Raw genomic sequence first — 22,524 nt, 5'->3', positions numbered from 1 at the left:
TCCAACCAAGAAGTAACGACCTTATCAAGGAAGAGATGAACTTAAAGTTAATAGCCTTGAACTTCCCAATTAGAAAGTATATATTATGAAGGGGTCAATGATGAGGAAAGAAGAGATTATCAGAGGATGATATTGAATCAAGAATCATTCCTTAAAAAAAAAGATTTTTTAGTAATTTGAGATAAACCTTTTTTTTTAATAAGTAGATAATCATTTTCTAGAAAACTCCAAATCATTTACCCTTTCTAATTTATCTCTATTTGTGGGATATTTTTATCAGCCACCTCTTCCAAATTTTTAAAATTAATAAATCATAGAATTTTTGAAAACATCTACAAAATATTGGTATAGTCTTGGTCAACACTATGAACATACACTATCACATACATTCAATGCAAAGCTACAAGCTAGCCTAACTCTTGTTCGATTAGTTTTGGGGATGAACTAATAAGATGATCATGTCCTATTTTGTGCGATTATCCTATGCATTCTCCTATTTTTCCTCTCAACACACCTGAATTCTCAACACCACACCCTACCGTTAATGTCTTATATGTGCCCAAGTATGAATAAATCATCAAACTTTGATTGGTCATTTCTCACAAACTGTAGCACTTGCAAATGATCTATCCAAATATATAGTTTCATCAAGGGCCCTTTACAATAAAAATAATTTGTCTCCTATTTTCAAGACTTGAATTCATTTTTGTAGGGCTAGAATTTTTTTTATTGATATAAAAATTATCAGATGCATTCAATGAAAAGATAAACTATGCTAAATCTATTTTTTTTCACATTGGGCATGAATTGGAAGTGCAATCACATTCATTTAGGAAATTTTACTACAATCATGGTACCATTTGACCTCTTGTCTCACTTGAATGCTAAGCACCCTGCCCTAGTGATAATGTCCAATATGTACCCTAAGTGCATTAAATTCTCAATCTTTGACTAATCATTTCTTGCAAATTATTTCACTTGTAAATGATTTGTCTAAATTTATAGAGTTACGTAAATCCCCTATTCAATAGCTTGTCTCATATTTTCAAGACATGAAGTGATTTTTGTAGAGTCGCATTTTTTCTATTACTATAAAACTTTTCAAATGCATTTTGTTGTGATGTGGAGCCTAATCAAACTCAAAGGTTAATTTCTCCCACTTGTTTTGGCACGACTTCCTCATAGATTATTTCTACAAGGGTTTGAAGTAAATTCTCCCAAAAGAGGGTCAAAGGGCAACACCCTTATAGGGTCTTGGGGCAGTGCCTCGGGTTCGCTCCCAGATGCAGCATAGGGTGGGGTCGAGGGGCAACATGCCCGTGGGGTTTTGTGGGGGAAGCGCCCCTAAAAGCTCACCTACCTTTATTATTATGAAAGGTGTTAGCTTCTATTTTTCTATTGGATGACTTATTCTAGCCCAAATTTTGTTAGTGGCAAAAAAACTTGTATAAAATGGCTTAGGGTTAGGTATTTCATAAAGTATGATGAGATTGTAGTTTCTTAGGGTGGTATTGAGATGTAAGGGATTGCATATTGTAATTAGGTTTTAATCACTAGATAATAATAATATTGGACTCACTATTAGTGGACATAGCCCAGGGATTGGGTGAACCACATTAAATCTTTGTGTCTTGTGTTCTCTTCTAAAAGATTTATCATTTTCTGATATTGATAATATTTGCATGTAATTGTTATTTATGTCTCTTTAATCCTAAGAAATTCAATAGAAAGTTTCAAGGTATCCTAAATCTCATTATGTTTGTCATAGACATTAACCAATAGTGAAATCCCATTGATTGGGTAATTTTAATCTAGGTGTAGTCTTATTTCCCCTACCAATTTTCCTGAATGCTCTATGATATTCTCTATCAATGATGTTTCTTATGTGCCCCATGTGCATATATTTATTTTGTTGAGCCTAAGTGATTTCTATAACATAGAAAAACCATAATAAACCTAGGAAAGCCATACAAAATCATCAAATGGATTCATTGTAACAACATCCATAATGAGATAACTTACTGGAAATGAATGTAACATGAGCCAAAGAACATCAATAGCATCTAGCAATATCATTTATTTTAAATTGCCTCTTTGTAACTTCAAGGAGTATATAGGGGTCCCATATTGTTGTCAACATCCATAGACTAAGAAATACTAGCTAATATCATAGACTATAAAAGAAAACATCCTTGTCTTTCCTAATCATAAACCCAAACTCCAATAAATTCAAACAAAAAGTGAGCTTTATTTTACAAAAACTAATGGAAGACTACATGGCAAACAAAAGCTAATTGTAGGACCAAGCAACCCCATGACAATGGTGAAGGATAATACACATTTAACTATCTTCTTCCCATCTACGACTATACTTTCCTCCATTACTAAATCTATGTTTTCTTTCTCCTCAACATCATAAAAAATGTGGTCAGAGCTTTCATTTGTAAGAAACTATGGCACCCAAACAACTGTTCTTCCGCCTCTCTACCACTAGAATTACTTTTTTCTTTCATTGTCGCCATTGATATGTTTTGGTAGAAAAATAACACTTTTTTTTAAACTGAGCTTCTTCACAGGAATTTTAGATTTTGTTTTATGATGAAGCTCCTCCAATCGGTGTCTAAGAGTCAATATTTGCTGCTTGATTTTCCTCTGTAGTGTCTTCTCAATATCTGCAGCTAGCCCCACCTTTATTTTTTATTATTTATTACTTTTAGCATAAGAATCAAGCCTTAGTATATAATGTTAAATCCATTTGTACTCTTACAGAGTATTTTTAATAAGATCACTCGTATAGAATTATTTTTTTAATAAATTTTTATATGATCACATACACTTTCTCTTTTTTCTCTTTTATGTAAGGAACATTTCTTGTAAACTTTATTATATCATTTTTTTTTGGAGAGGATCTTTCATTTTCTATTAGTCTTTTCTCATTTGCTCCATTTATGATATTTTGTTCTTCGACACCCAAAATGGTCTATTAGCCTAGAATTGTCATTTATGCATGCATAAGTCCCTAATTTGCACTTAAGTGGGGAATATGTGTAAATAAAGTCATTGATTATCTAGCTAAATTCTATCCTACTTAAAGAGAAGTCATATTCAAGCTACTAACATCTCTACCTAAGAATTTATCCTTCTATCTCACTTGATGTTGTTGAGACACATGTACACTAACCTCTTAAAACATACATATTTCATGCATACTTTACACATTCTCGCACATTTACTATAGGAGAAAAATGTGCTAAATATTTGGATCGGTAGTCAAACATTCAATCCTACCTTCCTACCTTTTCTACCTTGTGTATTCATGTTAGAATCTCATTTCATAGTTCAAGATTCCCAGTTGCACATGGTAGATAACTTATTCTTTCCAATCCAATGTTCATTTGTGCATTATCTTCTCTAGTATATTTTAACATGTTTGTGCTCATCTTCTGTGACTTAATATCATATCAATATTTGTGTAGATATTTTGGAAAGTTATATAATTCTCATTTTTAAGTATATGGAAGAGGTGGCTAATGAAATTGTCCCACAAATAGTGATGAATGAAAAAGAATGAATAACTTGGAATAATTTTTTAAATGTTTCCCTTCTTATCAAGAAAAATTTATTTTGATTATTAAATAAAATCTTTTCTTTGGAATTATTCTTGATGTGATCATCTACCCATAATCTCTTATTTTCATCATATTCAACCTCTTCATGATAAATTCTTGATAATTGGGCAGTCCAAGGTGAATAACTTTCAATCAACCCATTCCTTGATAAGATCATTACTTTGTGGTTGGAAGGATTATAAAAAACTTTCCTAGAGCCAGTTCAATGGGAGATAGGAAAACCCTTGCTTTAATTTTGGAGTATGTAGTCTTTTTGGAGGATTTGGATATCCCTATGTGAGGTCTTTCTCATAAAGTTGGGTATTATTTAATGATTGTGTTTCAAACTTAAAATTTTTGGAAAGGAAGACATGTTCAACTTTCTAGGTAAGAGAGAATTTAGATTGCATAAGTGAAGAATTTTTGTATGTGGTTGTTACTTTCAAATAGTTATTTTCTTCAAGAAAATACCTATAAAGGAGGTTTCACATTTGTGTCCTTCATGGAACTAATGAGGGAGACATGAACCATATTTTCTTTTATTATTATTTTTCATTAAATTAGTGGTATTTAGTGGAAACTATTGAATAAACTTGCTATTCAATTCAACTATATGTTCAATCTTTGGAATAGTTTCTTAAGATCCATCTCTTTTGCCTTTTCTTCAATTATTTGCTTTTGGAAAAAATTGTGACCTTTCTCTATTGTGGAAATTTTTCTCAAAAGACACATCAAAATAAAAAAAGAAATTTATTTAGGTTTTATAGAAATTAACAAATAATCTTAAGGAGATTATTGGGGCTAATTCAATATTGATGAAGGTAATCTTACTTATTTGGATCAACTTGTATTCCTAGGCAGTGGATTGGAGTTGTTGATTGCCTAACTAGATAGGTCTCACAAAAAGTGAGTGGTTGGTATGTACAAAATTACAGAGGACAAAATCATGGTCATTCAAAATTGTTTCAGCAAATGTATTATGAAGATAAGGAGGATTGATATTAGCAATAGTTCTCTTTTCTTAACTAATTTTGTAGATTAATGTGGTCTCTATTAGCATATGTAAATCTTTTTCATTCTTATAGTTCAATCATTCTTAATATATACTTTTTACCTTCACTCACTTAAAAATTATAGTTTTTTTTACTATTGAAATTCACAAAGGTAATCCATTTATGTTAATAATAACATGAAAATAATACAAATTCTTTAAAACCATGTTCCCTAGATTAAACCAATCAAATAAAAGTCTATAATAAAAGATGAAAATCCATAATTAAAATTTTCAATTTTAAATACTATAAATCTCTTTTAAAACATTAACATATAGAGCACCATCAACTCTTTTTATTAAAAGTGGATACTAAAAACTCACAATAGAACCCCCAAAAATCATATATTAAAATTCTCAACTAATACCTCTTTCAAAATTCAATCATAAAATAGGTGCAAAACATGTACTCTGAGAATAGAGGCCACAAATTCAAATGTTGCGAGAGATGGGACATGTACACCTTACTTGTAGCTCAATCAATGCCTCCTATAAGGAGTATAGGGTAGTCCCATATTGTTTCCATATGTAGAACCAAAAACTACATAATTGATATTGTAGACTATAAAAGAACCTTCCCCTCCTTTCCTAATCATGTACCCAATCAAAAAAACCAAACTCCAATAAATTCAACACAAACCCATGGTGAACTTTATTTTACAAAAGGTATGAAAAACTAAGGCAACCAAAAAATAATTAGAGGAAGAACCAAGTTGTCCCATGGAAATGGTGAAGGAAAATACTCATTAACTCTCTTCATCCCATCAACGACTATACTTAAATTTTACTTAAGATCTATTTCAAATTCAAACACAAAGGACGATGAGAGCATGTACTCTTACAAAAGATGTCACAAATTCAAATCCCATAAGGAATAAGGTATGTGTGACTTGTTTCTAACCAACAACACCTCCTCTATTTTGACACTTGTGTGCATATTACCTACCAAGGGAGGGCTCTTTCTTTTGCTTTTAAGTTTTCTATCTAGCCAATACTGACTTGTTCCAATATTTATACATTTCTTGTAAACTTTATTGTATTATTTCCTTTTTGGAGAGGATCTTTCATTTTCTATTATTCTTTTCTACTTTACTCCATTTATGATATTTTTTACTTCAGTTTCCAACATGGTCTATTATCTAGGACTCGTCATCTATGCATGTATTACTCCCTAAGTTGCACTTAAGTCAAGAATATGTGTAAATAGAGACATTGATTAGCTAAATTTTAGCACTCATATTCAAACTAGTAACCTATCTATACCTAATTTTTTTTTTTTTTTGTCTCACTTGATGTGATTGAGACAGATGTACACCTAAAGACATACATATTTATGCACACTTTACACATTCTCGTACATTTACAAATGGAGAAAACATGTGTTAGATGTTTGAATGTGAATTCAAATATTCAATCCTACCTTCCTACATTATCTACCTTTCCTATTCATGCAAGGATCTCATTTTATAGTTTAAGACTCTCATTTTTATATAGTAGATATCTTATTATTCTCATTCCAAGGTTATCTTGTGTATTAAAGTATCAACTTCTCCAATATATTTAAAATGGTGTGTTCATCTTGTGTGGCTTAATATCATATCAATATTTGTGTAGCTATTTTGGAAAGTTGTATCATTTTCATTTTTTAAACTTTATTTGGAAGATGTGGCTAATGAAACTGTACCAAAAATAGAGTTGAATCCAAAAATAAGTAAATAACTTGGAATAATTTTAAAAAGGTTTCCCTTCTTATTAACGAATTTTTATTCTTCTATTATTAGATAAAATGTTTGGTTTGGAATGATTCTTAACGTGATCATCCTCCTATAATCTCTTATTTTCTTCATATTCGACCTCTTCATGATACATTCTTGATAATCAAGTGGTCCAACATGACTAAATTTTAGTTCATCCATTCCCAAATAAGGTGCTTACTTCATGGTTGGAAGGATGATGATAAATTTCCCAAAGGTGGTTCAATGGAAGATAGGGATACCCTTACTTAAATTTTGAAGTATTTAGTTTTTTGGAGGATTTAGATATCCCTATGTGGGTTCTTACTCATAAAGGCGGCCATTATATAAGGCTTGTGTAGTAGACTTTGAAGTTTCGAACAGGAAGATATGTTGAATTTTCTATAGGAGAGAGAATTTGGATTGCATAAGTGTAAATTATTGTACATGATTGTTAAGTTAGACTAAGTATTCTCTTTAAGAAAATACCTATAAAGGAGGTTTCTCATCTAAGTCATTTTTTGCTCTAATGAGGAAGACATAAACCTAATTTTCTTTTATTATTATTTCTCTATTAATTTATAAGGTCTCTATTGGAAACTATGGAATAGACCTACTAATCAATCCACCTATTTGTGTGATCTTTGAATAGTTTGTTAAGATACATAACTTTATCATTTTCTTCTTTTACTTGTTTGAGAAAAAATGTGACCTCTTTTATCCTGTGTATATTTTTTCAAAAAAGGCATAATTCAAAATAACTGAAAGAAATTTAGTTAAGTTTGGTCTAAATTAATGAATAATCTTATGGATATTATTGAGGGTAATTCGATATTGATAGAGGGCTTCTTACGTATTCAGATCTCCATATCAATAATATTTTGGAGTTATCCTTTACCTCTTTACCACATGTAGTTTTTCAAGAATATAATTAATTATTTTTAAAATAAGTGTCCCCCTCTTGGATGATAGATAATATAATAAATAAAGCTAAAATAATACCAAGTAAGTTTGAAAAAATATGTCCCTCACCTATATAAGGAAGCAAATAAGGTTGCTGACATAATTACCTATCTAGATGTCAGATTTAATGGCATCATTAGGTGGTAGGGTGGAGTGGAGTTAAATGAGGATTTAAAATTTCTTATTAACTTTAACAAGACACACAATGTTAGTGTCAAGATATCACATCTTTCCATTATTAATAAAAATTATTTCAGTTGAAAAGATTAACTATTATGGTACTATATAGGATGATTTCCCCAAGATCCAGAAAAGAAGACACACTTTATGGACTATTTCTTTCTATTTAACCATTTTTTGTCGTCATTTACTAAAGTGTCTAGGTGATTTTAACTAGTAATTTTTGTTTTTGCAATGCTGGCCTATTGTGAACATGGGAAGGAATTGAAGAGATGTGAGACTAGTAACTACAAGAAGTGTAAAAATGAGAAGAAAATCTAGGAGAAATTATCCAAGGGAAACTTTTTTTTGTATATAGAGAGACTAAAAGGTTCTAAATTTGAGATCACAACAAAGTCCATTCAAGGTTGTAAAGATGGAAATGTGACCTTGGCAGGGAGACAGTCACAACTTTTGGTTGAGGTCATTGTGGGATGCATGGGGATCAATACTAAAGGTGTGTGCTTCTTTCAAGATAAGAAGGTCTCTTCTATTATTGTTATAAAAATTCGTAGAAGACTAGAAAGGAAAATAATAAAATTGCCAAGGATATTGGAGGGTGTGTGTGGTTGGTTCCTTAAAGCTTATTTGGAACAAGCTATTGGTTCTTGTTATGGAATACATCACTTTGGACAACAACTATGACAAGACCCATTCCTATAATTTTGTTTGGTTAATCACTCTAGACATAAGAGGAGGATTTTCTTCCCTCTCTATTTGTTGTTCTCTTACTCAAAGCATTGATGCCCTCCTTAAGAAAGATAGGAAGACCATTCTGTGTGAAGGGTTAATTTTTGTCATTTTGTGTCATATTGAGAATAATGATGCAAATCATATTCATCTCAAGTTATTTGAGAATAAAGACCCTTCTATTGGTTCTAGTTATAGCAAGGGTAAATGGAAGAGGATTTTGGGGGAGTTAGAAATAGATTCTCCTATCTTAGTCAAAAAAGTTAAGCTTGAAATTGATGATGATGATCTATGGACACTAAGTCAAGGAGGATAGCATAGAAGACTTAATGCATGAGGCCCACATTGATCATGGAGAAGATAGTATGGAAAATAAGGATGAGGGAGCAAGTGATGAGTCGTATGGGTTAGTGAAGAGAATCTATGGCCCTAATACTTCAGCTCCTAATTCTCCTTCTCCCCATCCTCTACAAGTGGAGAATAACCCTTCTCCAGGGAAGAGTGATGAAAAGAATAAAAAGGAAGAAGCTAAAGTGGTTCAAAAGGAGGAAAAATATGCCCCTATTTTTGTGGACTATTCAAATTCTATTGGTCATTACACCCCCATTTCCCCTTGGCACTCAATAGATAAGGAGGTAAAGAACATTAATCAAAATAAGGATGAGCAAAGGCTTGGGGATTTGGGAAAGGAAAAAAATGAGAAGCGTTACCCCTTTCTTAAGGCAATCAACCCATATGGGGTTAATGTGAGATTTCTAGAGAATGACATGTGTGACATGAAGGTTGACCCATCCTTTGGGGTGCTCCAGAAAATCAAGTTCAATCCTCTTTACTTGTTTCATATTATGGATAAGTAAACCTCTATGCTATCAAAACCATCAATATGAACTATAGATCCCTTAGAGCTAAAATTGATAAAATTCAGGGAAACCAACATGACACTACCAAAAAAGGGGAGATAAGGAAAAAGTAGAATTTGAACCAAAAATTGGAGGGGTTGCAATGGTCGATTAATAATATAGAGACTTTTGTTAAAGGGGTTATCAGTAGTTGCAAGGAAATTATGCCAATCTTTATTGACTGTTTGAACAAGCTTGTGGATAAAGTTGATCATGACACAAGGGATATGTTGGTGCTAGATTAGAGGTTGGTGATTTTTTTGATTAGGTGGCTAGACTTAGAATGCATACGAGGTTGAACATAGAAAAAATAGGCCACTAGTTCTTCTCTGAAATTGATGGGATTAAGAATATTGTGTGAAAGATGATTGATCTTAAGGAGGAGTTTATTCCCTCTCTGAAGGAGCTAGTTTGACCCTTGGTGCTCTCTAGTGGATGTTTTTGTTTTGTCTTTGTTTTTTGTTTTTTGTTGGTTTTTGTTTCATGTTTTGTTGGTTCTTGTGTTGGGTTGTTGGTTTGGACAACATAGATGGTTTTACAAACCTTTATGCTTTATATTTTCTAATGAATTTATAGGGTTTAGGGTACCCTTAAAATCTATTTTTACCCTTTAATCAAAAACTTGTGAAGAAGCTGAAGTATTCAAGTAAATGATCTCTTTGTCCTTGCAATATTTTCATAAAATAAATATGTATGGGAATTCAAGGGGTGACTCAATTCTAGCTAGTATTATAGGTATTGGTTATAATATTTTAGATTGTATTTAGTTCTTATTCTCTTCTTCCTTGGATTCTCATTCTAGAAACCAAGGGAAAGGTTGAGGTATAATATATGCCCTTGACAGATCTTTAGTAGTGGTTGAAGCAATAATCTTTGTGAGAATGACTCTGTAATACCTATTGACCTTATGAGAAAACTTTTATAATTATTCTTAAAAGATAGTCTTATTAGCTAAAGAATTTCTTCATTTAGGCACTAAATGTGAAGTTTTATTTTGAGTTAGTGGTCCTAGAGAGTGGAGTGGAGTTGTTGATTGCTTAACTAGATGGAGCTTAAAAATTGTGAGTGGTTGGTGTGTAGATAATTGTAAAGAACAAAATCATGAGCATTCAAGATCACTTCATCAAATTCATTATGAAGATGTGAGGGATTTATATAGGTAATGATGAGAACTATTTAGATCTAGTGCCCTTTATGTTTTTTTGTGAGCTCATTTTATAGATTCTCTTTCCATTTTGTATTTTGGTTGCCATTAGCATATATAAATCTTTACGGTTCTTATAGTTCAATCATTCTTAATATATAACTTTTACTTTCACCCCTAAAAAAACTACAAATTTTATTTAAGTCACATATGTAATCTATTTATATGAACTTATCAACATGAAAATGATCAAATTCTTTATAAATCATGTTCACCAAATAAATTCAATCAAGTAAATAACTATAATTAAAGAAGAAAAATCATAATTTAAAATTTCATCTTTAATTATTATAAATACTTTTTACAAACAACAACATAGACCACCAATTAACTCTTTTTTATCAATTGCTATCAAGACTTATAATACAAGATCACGAATAGTATCTTATAAATCAACTTCTAAACATAAAAAAGTGCACAGTAAAAATTAATCCTAGTGAACAAAAAAATCTTAAATTAAAATTTTAATTAAGTTCTCTTTCAATATTCAAACACAAAAGAGGAGGAGAATATGTACTCTTAAAACATATGTCACAAATTCAAATCTGATAAGAAATAAGGTATGGATGGCTTATTTGTAATTTAGTTAGGTGCCTCCTACAAGATATATAGGGTAGTCCCATATTGTTGTCACCATATATAGACCCTAAAACACATAGCTAGTATCATAGACTATAAAAAAATCTCTCCTTTCCTTTCCCAATCATAAATCCAAATGATAAAACCAAACCCTAATAAACTCAACACAAAACACTAGTAAGCTTTATGTTACAAAATGTATGAAAAACTATGGCAAACAAAAACTAAGTAGCTCCATGACAACCCATTTAAGTATATCTCTTCCCATCAACGACTATACTTTTCCCCATCACTTAATCCACCTTTACTTTATCTTCCCATCCACGAACCAAACGAGCTTTCGTTTATGAGAAACAATGGCGCCCAAAAAACTTTATTTCCAAGGCGAGGGATTTGACAGCTGATCATTCCATGGACGTCTTGTAAACGAACCACTTTCACACGAGCTCGATCTCAGGCTGTTCTCCCACTGAAATTTCTTTTTCCTTTCCTTGCCGCCATTGATCATATGTTTTGGCGGAAAAAGATCACTTTTTGTTAAACTTGGCTTCTTCATAGGACTGTCAGATTTCGTTTGGCGACGAAGCTCCTCCAGTCGGCGTCTGAGAGTCGAGATCTGCTGCTCGATTTCCTTCTGCAGCGTCTTCTCGATCTCTTCAGCCAGCTCCGCCTTTATTTTCGCTTCTTCCTCCGAGATGATCCCGCCTGTGATTCGAACCTCCGACCTGTTCTTACAAAGTACCGCCTTTTTTCCCAACTTCCTTGAATTGTACCGGCACGAGTTCGATCGGGTGACCTCTGAAAGCACAGATTGTTTTTGTCCCACCCGTTGCTTTTGATCTGCCATCGAAGCTAGAATGAGATTCAGACCAGTTTTTGCACTGCTGGATTCATAATTTTGTTTCTGGGCTTCCTATTTAAACTGGTTGTTTAGTTATTGTTTGAATTGCAGCGTTCAATGTTTCAGATGATTAGGACTCGATTTTGATCACTATCTGAATTGTTTGGTTGATCTGTAGATTGGTTTTGAATTCGCTCGACATTACATTACGCAACGCCTGTTCTTGCCAATCATTTGTTTTTAATATAATATTTCATGACGGCATTCATCCTCACCAGAAAATACTATTGAAACGTGCCTAAGTTTGGTTGGACGAGACGTCTCCGTATGTGTCTCTTTTTCTGGCCACCCAAATGAAGTAGTTTGAAGGGTGGTGAGGCATAGATTGAAGTTCGTTGGAGCAGCCTCTATCCACTCCCAAATCTGAGAACTTGTATGAAAGATTTTTTTATCGCAATGAATTGAATGAGGGAAAAGTTCAAAAAGGTTATTCGGTTGGAATTTAGGTTTTTCCAAAAAAAAATTGGATTAGGAAGAAAGAAATTAAATAAGAATAAATGTAAGGGCTATGGTGTTCAACAATTAAGCAATAAATTACCATAAACAATAATCATATGAAAATATTGCATAACAGAAATTCGGTTAAAGGAAACTAAAAGAATAATTATATAAAATAAAAATGAGTAGCAATATTGGCATATCAATAGCTATAGCTAACAAAACATTACTTACATGAATGTTGTCTCGTTGTTTGTCAGTAGAGGAAGCAAAGATTCACCAACCTTTGTAGTTCAAGCCAACTTCAATGAGTGCATGCATTGTTGGTGCCAAGTCCAAAAATTGGCATTGTCTTTGGAAATGGATTATTGTAGTTATCTTGATATTTCTTAACTTAAGCTTGAATATGGTATATGATTCAAATAAAGTCTGAGTTTAGCTAAAGATCTTGTTGCAAAATGTCCATATGAAGCATCAAACTCAAGGAAATTATTTGAATTTCAACTTGAAGGGTGGAAAGATTGAAAAGGCAACCAAGCATCTAAAAATCTAGATAAAGTTACATATTACTTGCTTCAAATATATGGGTGATGAAATTATGACAAGAGGAAAGCCCAAACACTACAAATTTCCAAGACAATGTTAGAGGGATGACTGTTACAAGTATGAAAACTAGTGTGCACCACAATTGGTGAGCATATGCAAATAATCAAAACATGTTTATATAGATTCTTTGTTGGAGAAAGAAGGCAAAAGTATTAGAGGTGGGAAATGAAGGAGACGTGCTCACTAATAGGCATCTTGATTTGGAGTATTCTATGAGATATTAATTGAAATTGGGCATCAACTTTTGAACTCTAGATTTGATGAATGAGCTTGTTCAATTTTGCACAGTTGAGGTTGTGTTTCCATTTTGAATCAAGATGAAGTGATAGAGAAATAGTATGAAGGAGTTATCTCTAATACTTTTCAAAGGAAACAATCATATATTTCTCATGTTGGGTCATTTCTAATTCTATGAAAAATTCTCATGGTAAGGATTGGACAACAACTAAGAAAGTTCAAGAGATGCAAGTTATTGGGCTATTAGAAGAGGACGAATTGAAATGTTATCCAGTCACAAACATGACATCTAATTAAAATTTGGTAGGATCTTGTAGGTTATCAACAACCATTAAAATGGATGATGTTTTTTTCCCTTGAGACATGTTTCAAATATGCAAACATGTCTCTGAATCATTTTGCAAACCTAGATTCTTTAATTTTGGCCAAAGACATTACCTTGTTGTCTCTATATCTCCCACTAAGTTCCTAGGTGTTTTTAACATGTCCCCTACCAATAAAGGCACATAAAGGTATAAGGATCACATGAAACAACAATTGTTCCTATTGGATGGTAGACAAGAGCAGGAGCATGAAGCAACATTTGAACACTAGGGTTTCTCGCATATGAAGCCCTGTGAGTTTATAGCATTGGATGGTGGAGAGGAAATAGATGAAGATGCATACTGTTGAGGCATGGTGGTTGCAGTGGTCATTTTTTGGGGTTGTTTTGTTGCCAAGATTTCCTAGTCTTCCTTTATCTACTTCCCCTATTGTTCTTTTTACCCCTTTTGGAATGTTTTTCAAAAGTTGGGGGTATTTCCTAGTTGCGGTGGTAGTTCCTCTGGCTTTGCATTAGGATTTCCTATCATTTCTTATGTCATCCAAGTGTTGGACAAGTTTGGCAACCCTTTTGGAGGATGGTGAATATCAATCCATCTAGAGATTCTCGAACCTCTAGTCAATTTGTTGGTTTCTTCTTCCTGAGCTTTGTGGCCAAGGTGAATATCTTTTCTTTTGAGTTTTTCTCTCCTTGCCTAGTGGAATTTTTTTCATTTGACAAGTGTGGCTCTATTCGATGCTTGATGGGAGTGGGAGATGTTGAGATAATGGGTGTTGCACACATTGCATAATATTTTTATATTGTATTATTTTATTTTATTATGTAATGTTGCACCAGAATGGACATGTCACATGTTAAGATTCCCATGGGATAAACTTGATGGGTTGTATTGTAACATTGTGATAATATTTTATGTAATTATTTAATATTGGGGAAGAGAATTAAATTTTCAATATTAAATGTGGGGTCAATGGGTCAGGTAGCACATGGTTTATGTAACACCACTTGGTGGTTTTCTAGGATTTGCTACTATATAAGCAGTCACAAGGGTAGTTGTTGGTGTGGTGAGAAGAAGGCAGCAAAAAGGGAAAGAGTCGAGCAGGACAAGGCTTGACAGGTTAGCCAAGGGAACATTTGTGAAGGTTGGAAGCATGCCATGGGATGTGTGGATTCATGCTTGTTCACATGGATTTTTTGGTAGTGGCTATGGCTTTGAAGGTTTCCATGGTTGTATTGCAATGGTATTTTTTTTGAATAATACATGGTGATGAATGCTTTTGGAGGTTGGGTTCTTTCCCTCAATGAGGGTTTCCTAAGGTATATCTTGAGTCAAATTTTTGTAGCTATGTTGTCTATTATCTTGCATGTGGATTTCAATTACATATTTATTTCAGATCTACTATATAGGTTATGTGGAAATAGTTAAATTTTTTCTTGCCAAGTTTCCTTACAAGTGGTATCAAAGCTATGATTTCATTATTGTAACCCTTGATTGAATCCATGAGAATGCATGAGAGGATAAAAGAAAGGAAAAGATATATGAGTTGTTTATTGCAGATCTGAAGGTTTTGGGTTTTCTGTTATGATGGGATGTTGAAATATTTTGGGCATGTGAAATTGTTGAACAAAAGAATTTTTTGGATGTTTCATTTAAATGAGGCTTTATGGGTAGCTTGCAAAAATGACCAGTTGGGTAAAAACAAACATCACCATTTCCATAAATTTTGATATATAATATGCCCTAGTTTAGCCATGTTAAGAGGAAATGAAAGAGCTTTTTTTGTTATAGCCCGTAATGGCCATCAAATTTAGTCCCGTCAGAGTTTTTGTCACAAAAAAAAATTTGCAGTGAAAATGGTAAAAAGACTATCTTAGTAAAACAACCATAACTTTCTCTCAGGAATTAGATTTCAAACTTCTTATAAGCATTGGAAAGCTAATTCAGAGTACTACAACTTGATGTAGGTTTGGTTCTATGATTTTGACATTTTGTCAGGTTTTAGGAGCCTGAAAGTTATATGTTATTTATTTTGAGCATAGATTAGGGCATAACTTGGGCATAAAAAGTTAGATTTTGGACTTTGAGTAGTCAATGGAAAGCTCTTGGAGAGCTCTACACATTGGTTCAGATTTAGTTGAAGTTTGGTATGGTTTATTTGGTTATAAATTAATCTGAACAATTTATAGTATATATTGACTATGGTAGCATTGTGAGTTTATGACATTGTATATTTTGGAGATCTGAGATTTGATGTCATTGTATACTCCATTCATATTTCAGATTGGTCTCATGATGATATGGTTATCAATGTTTAGTTTTGATATGTATGATGACTTGTTGGGTCTACAAGTTGTGCAGTGTTGTAAGCAGTCTATACTTAAAAGTTGCATTTATAGCTTGGTTATCGGTTGTCTTTTCCCATTAATCTTTCATTATTGATACATATTTAGATTGGTGACTTGGATTTGCATTGTCTATGCCCTAATTCACATTATTTTCTCATTTTTTCTTTATGTAGAAAGAATGAGATATTCTTACTAGGTATAGTCATGGTGGAAGATTGTGGTTGAATATTTTATGCTAACAAGTTGGACACTTTGAGAGTCAGATGCTTGGTTCATGGATGTGATCATGGTGCCATGGATTTTGGCATGACATGATTGGATATATAGGTACATACTTGTTCATTGGTTTGGATTCCTGATTTGGTTATGGTGGTATTTATCTTCTTGGTTGAGGGTCAAGGTTATTTGGTTTCTTTTGAGGAGCTCATGATGCGCACTTTGAGTTCTTTTATTGTTTGATTCCTTGGTTGATTCACATGGTTAGAGGATGATAGTGATGAGGTGATTGTGTAGGATTAGTGCCTAGTTTGATTTGTATCTTATTGGTTTGGAGAAGATTTGGTTTCACTTGGTACTGACACTTTGGTTGTGTGAGTGTAGACCTAGGGGATATTTATATAGGAGATGGATTTTATGATGCCATAGATGACTTGGTACTACTATTGAGTGGGAGTTGTTGGCATTGATATATTTATTGAGTGTTTGCAAATGTTGAAGATTTGTCTTAGATCCTATTGTTGTAGAGGCATCTTTGACATTTGCATGGTGCACTTGTTATCTTCATAGTGTGTGTGAAGATGGTTAGATCTTAAGGACTCATGGGGTTCTTGGTTATCTTCATGTTGTGTGGAGATGGTTTTTCATGGTATGTGGAGATAGTTTTTTCTTCATGGTGTGTGGAGATGGTTGCATCTAGAAGACTCATAGGGTTCTTAGTAAAGGTGTGGTTTATGCTTTCATTTGGCATGTTATCCTTGGTGTTAAGATGATTTCATTTTTATGTCATGGTATACTCTTGATACGTGTTTAGAGTTTTGACATGTTATAGTATGTTCATTTGGAGCATGTTATCTCTTTAAATGAAATGATTAGATCATTTTGTCATGTCTATGTTCATGAGGCCATGGTTGAAACTTTGACATTGATCTTGGTTTAATTTTTTGGTATTGAGTACATTCATTATAAGCTAGATACTTCATGATATTACTATATTGCATTTGGAGTTGGCATGGATTAATTGGTTATAGGTGCTCATGGATACTTAGAGATGGTGGTGATGTTGATTTCTCTTGGATTAGAGAAGTATTTGTTGGGATAGTTGTTTGGTTTTAGTAGGAAGTTCGAGGGGCATTCACCTAATATGGACTTGAGAGGAGGTTTTTCTTAGATGAGTCTTGGTTGGAGACTTGGATATCTTGATGTGTATTCTCATTTCTCACTCTTGGTCTACTCGACAGTTTGCTATTTGAGAGGTATAGCCCATTGTTTCTCTCAGGTGCATTATATGTATGCTTATCTTTCATGGATATGGATCTTGCGCTATGGTACATGAGTTAGTTCTAGAGGGTTCATTTCAGAGATGATTTAGCATTGGTTATCTCCATTTGCATATGTTGTTATGCTGGTTGAGTTTAGGGGATGGTTTTATATTGGACATATTCATTGGATTAGGAATGGTTATTACTTGATTTGGGAATGGTTTATTAGTTTGATCTTCTTGTGAGAGGCTTACATCCATGATTAATTATATGGAGGCTTACATCCATGATTAATTATATGGTTTGGTTTGGGTGTTTCTGTGGCTTCTTGTTGGGGTTTTATGGAGGAGATCAACTTACATAGTTTACATCTAGAGGTGTGTGTAGAAGGACATGGTAAAAATTATGATTTGTATGATTTCTCTTTGGTCTTAGTTATCTTCTTGGATGTTCAATTTTTCTTACATTGGATTTGAGATTGGTGAGAGATTGTGATCACTAGTTTGTGCTCATATATGCAATGTGAGAGATGACATAGTTATTTCTTTATCTCTTTCCTTTGTTGGTTGTGGAGAACTTGGGAGAGCATTGGAGACTTGTTATGAGATTTGTTCTTGCAAGTTATTGGTTTATGTGTTGTAAATGTTCTTGAGACTACATCGATTCACTTCTTTGAGATGCTGTGAGTGGATTGGTAATAGATTTGACATTATCTTTTGCAGTGGGAGCTTCTTGATTTATATGTGGCAAGTATTTCTCTTGAGGCTTGTCATTGCAAGTTATAGATTGGATATTTTGATGATGTGAGATTCACTTGGTATTCCTTTGGAGGTATGGATAGTTGGATGGGTTTAACATTTACTGTGGGTGCTATTTCAGCTATAAATTTTTTGACAAGTACAAATACATGTGATTACCTTTGGATCAATTTTTTGTGCTTGGCATTTTAGTTGGTACAAGATTTGATGATCTTCTAATATGACAGATTGGGTGGCTTTCTCTTTGGATGGCTTCTATGTATGTTCAATGGTAGTGGCATAATAGGAGGTGAGATCATTCATGATTGAGAAGTTGGATATTTTTTTTTTTGTGTAGTAGGATGGAGCACATGGTGTACTTTGATCCATGATGGTGGATGTGCTAAGAGGGATTATTCCCTTATTCATTTATGTGGCTACAATTTGACATTATGCAATATATACAACAAGTGAGAGATTGTTGAGATAATGGGTATTGCACAATTGCATAATATTTTTATATTATATTATATTATTTTATTATGTAATATTTCACCTAAATGGATTTGTAACATGTAAAGATTCCCATAGGATAAACTTGATGAGTTGTACTGTAACATTGTGATAATATTTCATGTAATTATTTAATATTGGGGAAAAGAATTAAATTTTCAATATTAAATGTGAGATTAATGGGTTAGGTGGGTATGTGCACCAAGTTGTGGTGCCAAAAATATGACACATAAAGTTTTCTTTTTTAATTTTCAAAAGCATGTACATGCTATAGCATGCACACACTTTTCAAAAGTAAGAAATTTTATAAATGGGTTGCAAACCCACAACCCATTTTATTCTTTTTGCATTTCTCCTCGAAGCACACATGCAGATTAAAGAAATTGAATAATTTTGTCATCCACCTCCTCAAAATGCCTCTGTATTGCCAAAGTTCAAGATCGGGATCATGTCATATGTTTTCTACTCTTGTTTTTACATTGTTTTATATGTTTTTGGATTGTTTTGTAAGTTTTTACATTGTTTTGCAGGCTTTTTTAAATTTTTCTTTAAATTTGTTTATTTATTTAGATTGCAATTGGTTTCTTATCAAGAAATGTGAATAATGAACTACCAAATCCCCAACTAGATCAGAAAAATCAAAATGAAAACCGTCCACAAGATCCAAATTGAATCCCTCCACAATAAGAGCAAGAAATTTTTGCAACTTGCACCAATTGAAAGACCTCCTCCTGGCACCCAAGACAACATAATGAATGAAATAAAAAGAGGGAAAAATGAATTAGAAGCACTCATTGGTAGGTTGAAAGCTTGTGGACAAACCAATTTGATGAAAGCACAATTGGCATCCTCCCTTGATTCTGTTATGACCCATCTAGCTTCTGTTAGTGGTTAGTTGGATATTTGGCATGTTAAGAGGGATGAACAAAGAAGATATTATGCAAAAAAAAAATTCACAACAAGATGTAAAAAAAAAAAAAAGATACCAAAAGGTAGCATTTGTGCATTGTTTAAAAAGCCTAGAGAGCAAGATACTATTAAACATACAACTAAAAGGTTCCCCATCCATTGGTGCATGCATGATGGTATTAGAAATAACTATTGAGATAGATGGTGGATGGTCTTTGATGCCCCTCCCTGCAATAATCACGACGTTCCAATGTATATCTTAAAGAAATTGTATTCTAAATTTATCGTTGGGGAGATTCTCAATTATTTTGTTATATTAGAATCTTAGGGTAGAGCTAGGGGGTCATCATTTGATAGGTTGGGGGCACATCATGACCCTGATGTAGTTAGGGCACCTGTTGTCAAGCCATAGGGTGAGCATGTGATTATTCCTTCATTTGTGAAGGAACATGTAGAGACCAGCACTCTAGGGACTATTAATGCTTTGACACAAACTCTCATTCATTGCACAAGTTAATTAGTTGAGGAGGAGCTTTCTGTGCATCATGGTCACATGTGCACATCATGTGAATCCTTATGCACATTTGGCAATCATGCTAGAGACAATATGGATGATGGTCTAGTCACTGATGAGTTCTTGAGTGACACATTTGGCATTAACACATAGGTAAGTTATAATTATAATAAATTAATTTGATCACATTTCATATGTATAGTGAATGACTAATTAATTAGCATGTATTGACATTGTTCAAAATTTAGGGTAAGAGTGTTGGCAGCTCTAGTACAAATTCCCCGACCCCATTTTTCATCCCATCAATGAGTTGACAGGTATGTATTGATTTAATCATTTGAATTAATACATATATTTATTAAGTAATCATATGAAGGATTGACAAAAAAAAATTATGCATATGCATCAGTTCTTTACTAGATCATCGACATTCACAAGGGACTCCGAGCCTAGGCATGATACGAGCTTCGTAGAGGTATATTTGTTTCATGTTAATTTAATTAATTTGATTATATTTGTTTCATGTTTCATGTTACATGTAAATTATATTATATGACATGTAGTTGTTGACGTCTGAGACTCCTCCTCATCTTTGCCAATCCATCAATCGTGGAGTTACTACAGCGATAGCTAGTTCAGAGCCATTGACTGAGGTATGAAAGAATTTTCTTGGTTTTAGTTGTTATTTATAATATTTAGTATCAAAATTTCTAATGTTATTTATAAGTGATTATATTGATTGAATTGTTGTAGGGCCTTATTACACCCGATCATCTGTGAGCCTTTGAGGTGGACGTATAGAGTGACTATTTGATGGTGGTAAGAAAATAATTAATTTTTTGTATACATATATTTTATTTCAATGTATAATAATTATTGATTCATATCTACTTTGTTTTTATCAACTCAAGTTAGAGAAGAGCCTAAACAAGAGGACAAGCTAGCATGTGAAGAAGACCCCCATCATCTCCCTCCACATGACAACCGAAGACCTCTAGGGATTTGTTTCATTCCCTTCACGGGAAGGAGAATATATAGTTGATAGACACACATGTATAGGCATTAGTGGACATATATGTTGGATTTTATGTTAGTGGACATATTCGATATACATTTGATGTATATATGACATTTTATAAATTTGATGTATGACATATATTTGATGCATGACATTATTAGACTTATGACATTATTGGTTAATATATGATATGTTTGTTCATGTATGACATTATTGGTTATCATAATATATTATATATTTTTTAATGTATGACATGATTGGTTATCATAATATATTATATGTTTGTTCATGTATGACATTATTGGTTATCATAATATATTATATGTTCATTCATGTATGATATTATTGGTTATAATAATATATTACATGTGTGTTCATGTATGACATTATTGATTATCATAACATATATCTTTCTTTTCTTGTTTACATTTTTAGTACATTTCATGTATTTCATTTTAATGTAAATTGCATCCAAAGTGATACAAAGTGTTCACACCAAAAGCTAGTGGATTCCAGCAAGAACACTTTTAAGGAAAACTACATTTTCCACCTTCGTAAGTGTCTTCAAAGACTCTTTCCAACTTGGTTATAACATTGAACAAACTTCTACCCAACTTCACAAAACTACTTGATCACTTTCCCTATTTAAGACTTGGAAAGCAATAAGGAAAAAATGAGCAAATTTGAGAAATGGATCATAATCAACTTCTTTCTCCAAACTAGCATCTTAGACACTTCAAGGAACACCTAATAACTATCTCACAAACTTCAGTCTATCATCTATTCCATCCTTCCAAGAGATTCTTCAACATTCTATGAGTGAGAACAATCTTCCAACATCCTATGACTATATTTTCTTTGCAACATGTAATTTGCTGATTTTTGGACAACTCTTCACAAAGGGAAGTGATTATGTTTCAAACCAATGAAATAGATATTAAGAAAATTGAGAAGATCCTTAACATCTTCCACTAACTCCATTAAATGATAACATGCAACTAAAATGATGTTTCATTCTGAAAAAGAACAATTTTTCTATTCCAAACAGGAAGTAATGATATTTGACAATAACTCAATAATCCTATATACAAGTTTAACATCAACAGTGACCCCTTGCCATATAAAAAATAATAATAATCACCAACACCTTATGCCTCCTCAAAATTCATAGAGGATATTTTCATCAGTTGACATCCATTCCAACTGATTACTAGTTGGTTTCATTGGTTACAAGGTTAATTTCAACGTTTTCCAAAAAACTGTTAAAATTGCCAAAAAGTTGTCAGCAACTTTTATTGCAAAATGCAATTTTTGCACTAACTCTTCTTAGAGCTTAACAAAGTGGTTTTTGGTAACACATAGGACCTATATAAGGTGTAATGACTCTCAAAACACTTATTGAGTCAACTTATTAATAAAAACAACTAAAAACTAAAAATCCTTAGGACTAAGGCAACTTGGGTTTATAGGTGACCTCAAGTTCCTTGACCTTACAAACAAGGATTACCTTATTACCATAAATAAAATAAAAAATGTTGAAAATGAGGTGTATGATCACC

The sequence above is a fragment of the Cupressus sempervirens genome, chromosome 11, assembly GCF_028749045.1.
Source record: "Cupressus sempervirens isolate cs-2001-9-10 chromosome 11, ASM2874904v1, whole genome shotgun sequence".
NCBI classification, from domain to species: Eukaryota; Viridiplantae; Streptophyta; class Pinopsida; order Cupressales; family Cupressaceae; genus Cupressus; species Cupressus sempervirens.
The sequence above is the reverse complement of the archived record's forward strand: the minus strand, read 5'-3'. Positions refer to the sequence as shown.